Below are 7732 nucleotides of genomic sequence, written 5' to 3' on the forward strand. Positions count from 1 at the left end.
TTTTCAGTCACTGTCTTGATATTTCACCACGGATTTAATTGTATCGTAATGGGTAAAACGGTCACTGAAACTCTTAAATCACAGTTATTTTTAAAATTAAAATTGCTCAGGAGCTGCACTTTACAATGTTTGCGCCACTTGTCTGTGTTGCTGGACGTACGCATTGTCGAAGTTGGCAACACAATTTTACAGCGTTTTGGCATCCCCTCCTCCCACTCCATCCCCCTCTCTGTCTCTCGATTTCTTCACTGTAATTTGGTGCTTAATAATCTATGGTATTAAATGGATTCCTCTGATACAACACCTGCAGTCACAAAAGCACACATACACAGGAATTTAATTATTGTCTGAGACAATACCCAACAGTGGTTTTTGGCAGGTTTCCCTTGGTTGTTAGATAAATACTAGAACTGTGTAGCCTCTTCCAGTTATTCCCAACTGGGAACCAGTGTGTTTGACTATCACCCTGCCTGGAAATTGGCTAAAAAGGCCGTAGACAATATAATGGGCCATAACTAACACAGCTCTCCCTATTCCTTGGAGTGAAGAGAAAGGGCTTCCTCTATTCTCTTCATGTCAGGGCTATCCACGTCTCTTATTCTGGGCACCAACGCTGTACATAGTACAGTTCAAAGCAGAAATTACCAACCACTCCTCTGCCAAAAATAAATATTGCATTTCCTCTGTTTGCTACAATCTCTCTCAAACGTCAACAAAATGATTACAAATGAGTAACGTCTTTCATGCCATACATTGTACTATTTGCTAATAATTTAAACCCTTATTAAAGCACCTGAATCTGTATCAGTGAAAAATAAGAAAAACATGAAATTATAATTTAGTACAGACGATAACAGAACTGAAGTAGTATGACAGGCCGCCACCAGATGGCACTGGTTGCCACTTTTATAACACCACTAGAGAAACCCGACGTACCTTGTCCTGCCTGTGTATATTTATTTATCTCTGCATATGTAAAAAAAAAAGTATGATCTTTATGTAATCTAGAATCTATGATCTGTTGAAGAACAATGAAAGACAGATCATACTGATGAGTTTCCATTATTTTTATTGGTGCAAATTGATGATGAAGCATATACGTTTTTAATAAATCGCGTGAATGAAGAATATGTTTGAGTACTTCATTCGCCATTCAAGGCGGTCCATTGATCGTGAGCGGGCCAAATATCTCGCGAAATAAGCGTCAAACGAAAAAACTACAAAGAACGAAACTTGTCTAGCTTACAAGGGGAAACCAGCTGGCGCTATGGTTGGCCTGTTAGATGGCGCTGCCATAGGTCAAAGGGATATCAACTGTGTTTTTTTTTAAAATAGGAACCGCCGTTTTTATTACATATGCGTGTAGTACGTAAAGAAATATGAATGTTTTAGTTGAACCACTTTTTTCGATTTGTGATAGATGGCGCTGTAACAGTCACAAACATGTAATTTGTGGTATCACGTAACATTCCGCCAGTGCCAACGGTATTTGCTTCGTGATACATCACCCGTGTTAAATGGACCGTTTACCAATTGCGGAAAAAGTCGATATCGTGTTGATGTGTGGCTATTGTGATGAAAATGTCCAACGGGAGTGTGCTACGTATACTGATCGGTATCCTGGACGACATCATCCAAGTGTTCGGACCGTTCGCCGGATAATTACGTTATTTAAGGAAAAAGGAAGTGTTCAGCCACATGTGAAATGTCAACCACGACCTACAACAAATGATTATGCCCAAGTAGGTGTTTTAGCTGCTAGAGCGGCTAATCCGCTCATCAGTAGCAGACAAATTGCGCGAGAATCGGGAATCTCAAAAACGTCGGTGTTGAGGCTGCTACATCAACATCGATTGCACCCGTACTATATTTCTATGCACCCTGAATTGCATAGCGACGACTTTGAACGTCGTGTACAGCTCTGCCACTGGGCACAAGAGAAATTACGAGACGATTACAGATTTTTTGCACGCGTTCTATTTAGCGACGAAGCGTCATTCACCAACAGCGGTAACGTAAACCGGCATAATATGCACTATTGGGCAACGGAAAATCCACGATGGCAGCGACAAGTGAAACGTCAGCGACCTTGGCGGAATAATGTATGGTGCGGCATTATGGGAGGAAGGATAATTGGGCCCCATTTTATCAATGGAAATCTAAATGGTGCAATGTATGCTGATTTCCTGCGTAATGTTCTACCGATGTTACTGCAAGATGTTTCACTGCATGACAGAATAGCGATGTATTGCCAACATGATAGATGTCCGGCACATAGCACGCGTGCGGTTGAAGCGGTATTATATTTCATGACAGGTGAATTGGTCGCAGAAGCACCATGCCATGGTACGCACGTTCACAAGATCTGATGTCCCCGGATTTCTTTCTGTGGGGAAAGTTGAAGGATATTTGCTATCGTGATCCACCGACAACGCCTGACACAATGCGTCAGCGCATTCTCAATGTATGTGCGAACATCACGGAAGGCGAACTACTCGCTGTTGAGAGGAATGTCGTTACACGTATTGCCGAATGAATTGAGGTTGGCTGACATCATTTTGAGCATTTATTGCATTAATGTGGTATTTACAGGTAATCGCGCTGTAACAGCGTGCGTTCTCAGAAATGATAAGTTCACAAAGGTACATGTGTCACATTGGAACAACCGAAATAAAATGTTCAAACTTACCTATGTTCTGTATGTTAATTTAAAAAAATCTACCTGTTACCAACTGTTCGTCTAAAATTGTGAGCCATATGTCTGTGACTATTACAGTGCCATCTATCACAAAGCTAAAAAAGTAATCCAACTAAAACATTCATATTTCTTTACGTACTACAAGAATATGTAATAAGAAATGGGGGTTCCTATTTTTAAAAAAATCGCAATTGTTATCCGTTTGACCTATGGCAGCGCCATCCAGCGGGCCAACCATAGGGCCATATGGTTTCCCCCTTCAAGCTAGACAAGTTTCATTCTTTGTAGTTTTTTCGTGAGATATTTGGCCCGGTCACTATCAAAGGACCACCCTGTATAATGAGCACTAGTTTAAAATAATTTGAATTAATGCTAACATACAGCTTAACGTGAGTGGATAAACCATATTTTTAGTTTTCTGATTTGGTGTACTTGATGTACAGATATTATGGAGTTGCTGCTCTAGAGCAAGCAACAATACACAGTCCAATCGCATTAATATGACCACGCCCTATGTTAGACAGCAACGTGCAGTAACCACTCGCAGACATCAGGTGGCAGCACTTGCAGTGGAGGGTATACAAAGCGTGTCGGGGGGACGCAGAACACAGTGCAGTCGTTGGCGTAATGTGGACACGGAGGAATTCGTCTGACGTCCAAAACGACATGATTAATGGTTTTCGGGCAAAGGGTGGACGCATTTGCGAAAGGGCTAAGTTTGTAAACCGTTCGCGTGCCGCCTTGATTAAAGTACACTGCGCATGCAAATTGGCGCCATCCAAAATTAGCGCCGGCCGGCCGCGGTGGTCTAGCGGTTCTGGCGCTCCAGTCCGGAACCGCGGGACTGCTGCGGTCGCAGGTTCCTATCCTGCCTCGGGCATGGGTGTGTGTGATGTCCTTAGGTTAGTTAGGTTTACGTAGTTCTAAGTTCTAGGGGACTTATGACCTAAGATGGTGAGTCCCATAGTGTTCAGAGCCATTTGAACCATTTTTTGAAAATTAGCGCCACGGCAACTGTGGTGCATCATGGGCCCCACGGGTAAACGACGGCTGCGAAGGTGTATACGGACGAAGAGACGCGTATTGTTGAGTAACTGATCGCCCAGATGACCAACAGTGCCTCCTCAGCGACGTTGCTGTGTATAGGCCTCCGCAGCAGACCCCTGGTTCACGCTTATGTGCTGACTGCTGTTCATCGGCGAGAAAGGCTGGTCAGTACCGGAACTGGACGTCCACTGAGTTGTAGAAGACACGTGGACTTTTAGGATGGGTCACATATTATGCTCGATCGGACAGATGGCCGTTGGTGTAACCAACCAACATCCAGGTATACCAACATCCATTTTCATATACGAGGTGCATTCAAGTTCTAAGGCCTCCGATGTTTTTTCTCCGGACTGGAAAGAAATAGAAACATGCGCATTGTTTTAAAATGAGGCCGCGTTCATTGCCAATACGTCCCAGAGATGGCAGCACCGTACGGCAGATGGAATTTTACCGCCAGCAGCGAGAATGAGAACTGTTTTAAATACTTAAAATGGCGACGTTTTCCTTACTTGAACAGCGTGCAATCATTCGTTTTCTGAATTTGCGTGGTGTGAAACCAATTGAAATTCATCGACAGTTAAAGGAAACATGTGGTGATGGAGTTATGGATGTGTCGAAAGTGCGTTCGTGGGTACGACAGTTTAATGAAGGCAGAACATCGTGTGACAACAAACCGAAACAACCTCGGGCTCGCAGAAGCCGGTCTGACGACATCATCGAGAAAGTGGAGAGAATTGTTTTGGGGGATCGCCAAATGACTGTTGAACAGATCGCCTCCAGAGTTGGCATTTCGGTGGGTTCTGTGCACACAATCCTGCATGACGACCTGAAAATGCGAAAAGTGTCATCCAGGTGGGTGCCACGCATGCTGACGGACGACCACATGGCTGCCCGTGTGGCACGTTGCCAAGCAATGTTGACGCGCAACGACAGCATGAATGGAACTTTCTTTTCGTCGGTTGTGACAATGGATGAGACGTGGATGCCATTTTTCAATCCAGAAACAAAGCGCCAGTCAGCTCAATGGAAGCACACAGATTCACCGCCACCAAAAAAATTTCGGATAACCGCCAGTGCTGAAAAAATGATGTTGTCCATGTTCTGGGACATCGAGGGCGTAATCCTTACCCATTGCGTTCCAAAGGGCACTACGGTAACAGGTGCATCCTACGAAAATGTTTTGAAGAACAAATTCCTTCCTGCACTGCCACAAAAACGTCCGGGAAGGGCTGCGCGTGTGCTGTTTCACCAAGACAACGCACCCGCACATCGAGCTAACGTTACGCTACAGTTTCTTCGTGATAACAACTTTCAAGTGATTCCTCATGCTCCCTACTCACCTGACCTGGCTCCTAGTGACTTTTGGCTATTTCCAACAATGAAAGACACTCTCCGTGGTCGCACATTCACCAGCCGTGCTGCTATAGCCTCAGCGGTTTTCCAGTGGTCAAAACAGACTCCTAAAGAAGCCTTCGCCGCTTCCATGGAATCATGGCGTTAGCGTTGTGAAAAATGTGTACGTCTGCAGGGCGATTACGCCGAGAAGTAACGCTAGTTTCATCGATTTCAGGTGAGTAGTTAATTAGAAAAAAAGTCGGAGGCCTTAGAACTTGAATGCACCTCGTATAAGATGTCGCATACTGTAAGGTGTTTTAAAATAAGTTAGTGAATAAACAAATAAATATTGTATTTCAGTAATTCGAATTTATTGTGTCATGCCGCCTTCGACACTGTGTGGAGGGAAGGCCTTACTTATCTACAAATTTCTTCGCTTCATACCCTGCAGAACAATGGCTAGACTGATTAACAGCATGCTAAGTGATCGGAAGTTCCAGGTAATCAGTGGAAGCAACACAAGTAAGGAGAGGAAGCTGATCAACGGATTGCCTCAAGGATCAGTTCTCTCACCCTTACTGTTCAACCTATATCTATCTGATCTACCTGACACTTCGTCCAGAAAATACAGCTATGCCGATGACCTGGCTCTAGCCGAAAAACACCAGGAAATGAAGACAGCAGAAGATATTCTAGCCAATGACCTGTCTGCATTAGATAATTACTTCAAAATCTGGAGACTCCAACCCAGTGTGAGTAAAACAGAAGTGTGTTGCTTACATCTAAATAACCGGTTGGCGAACGTAAAACTGGAAGTTAGTTTCAGAGGCAGAATTCTTCGTCATAATTGGAGCCCAAAATATCTTGGTGTCATCCTGGATCGTACGCTATGTTTCAAACAACACCTTCTTAACTTAGCTCAAAAGCTGAGGACTCGAAACAACTTCCTCCATAAGCTATGCGGAACTACCTGGGATCTTCAGCAACCACCATCTTCAGCTCTGCCTGTGCACCTGTTTGGATGAACAGTCATCATACAAGGCTTGTTGATACCCAGCTGAATACGACAATGCGCATAATATCTGGTGCAATCAGATCTACTCCAGTTTATTGGCTTCCACGTTAACCGGTATAATGCCTCCTGATCTACGCAGATGTACTGCCCTTATGAGAGAATTCCACAAGATCTCCAGGAATTCTAACCTACCCGTGCATAGCGAACTGCCACTTCTAAATCGCAAGAGACGGAAATCACGCCACCCAACTCTGTGCGATGCTGCTGACATGGTTGCTAAGAATTTTAAACCTCTTGAAGAATGGAAAGGTCGGTGGGAAGCAGTGACAGATGTGCACCTGCATAACATCTTCTCAGGTGCTAAACTTCGAAGTGGATTCGACTTAGCACGCAAGAACTGGACTACTCTCAACAGAATCCGTACCGGCCATGGGCGATGCAGGGATGCTCTCTTTAAGTGGAAGAAGCTGCCTGATCCAGCTTGTAACTGTGGGGCTCCATACCAGACTGTTCACCACATTGTCAGTGAATGCAGGCTTCGAGCCTATCACGGCGACAAAGAGGACTTCCTGCTACCAACTCCAGATGCAGTGCACTAGATTGAAGGAGAGGATATTCAGTTGCAAAGACAAACTTAAGTTTCTTGTGTGTCAATATGTACATATGTATAGGTAATTTAATTTCATGATATGTCTGTATTAGCCATACGCTAAATAATAAATAATTGTGTTATTACAGAGTCCACGCGCATCTTTTTCTCCGTTAAGAAGTCCTTCGTTTTTGAAACTCATGCAGAGGTATTTGGGAAGATATGTCACAATTTAATGTCTTACTCTAATCAGTGGTTCCCAACTTTCTTACGTCGTTACCCCCTAAGTGCAATCAGATATTGCTGTAAAGAGTACCCCTCCCCCCCACCCCCCACCCCACCTTCCCCGCACCTTTATCATCTTTAGCACCTAACTAAACTTCAGAACAAAAAAAAAACTTCCTTTTAACACTTCTATTTTAAAAATAGTGAAAAATCCATGATATTTAGTTTTGTGGGTGTTTTATTAAGTCACAAACTAAAGAATGATAATTAACTAAAACTCTGAGCTGCCGACAGGTGTTGTTGATATACCACGATGGGAACAGCTGAAAATGTGTGCCCCGACCGGGACTCGAACCGTGGACCTCCGGCTTACATCGCAGACGCTTTATCCATCTCAGCCACAGAGAACACATTACGTATGTAGAGTGTGGACAGTTGGGAATGTGGGTCTCACGGAAAGCGTGCAAGGGATAAGTCCCTGCAGTCACACTACTTATCCCTGTCCTCGGTGGCTCAGATGGATACAGCACCTGCCATGTAAGCAGGAGACCCCGGGTTCGAGTCCCGGTCGGGGAACACATTTTCACCTGTTCTCATCGAGGTATATGAACAACACCTGTCGGCAGCTGAGGGTTTCAATTAATTATCATTTATTATAGAGAAGCTGCACGGTCATCAATGGTATCTCATCTTTCGAGAACAGTTACTATCTTCATATGCAAACTGATGAGTCAATGAGACAGCTTGCAATGCCTTTGTCTAGCAAGCATTTTTATATCTGAGTTGTTTTTAGTTAGCGCACATCATAAATCATGCTCCAGAT

At 44.0% G+C, this 7732-nt stretch overlaps 1 non-coding gene across 1 annotated transcript; it reads left to right on the forward strand.

Annotated features, from left to right (window-relative positions):
• Window positions 1-7411: 7411 nt before the first annotated feature.
• Window positions 7412-7485, forward strand: Trnat-ugu (transfer RNA threonine (anticodon UGU)). The gene has a single exon. It is a non-coding gene; the product is annotated as a tRNA-Thr (tRNA).
• The last annotated feature ends 247 nt before the right edge of the window (window positions 7486-7732 follow it).

The sequence above is a fragment of the Schistocerca cancellata genome, chromosome 5, assembly GCF_023864275.1.
Source record: "Schistocerca cancellata isolate TAMUIC-IGC-003103 chromosome 5, iqSchCanc2.1, whole genome shotgun sequence".
Taxonomy (NCBI): domain Eukaryota; kingdom Metazoa; phylum Arthropoda; class Insecta; order Orthoptera; family Acrididae; genus Schistocerca; species Schistocerca cancellata.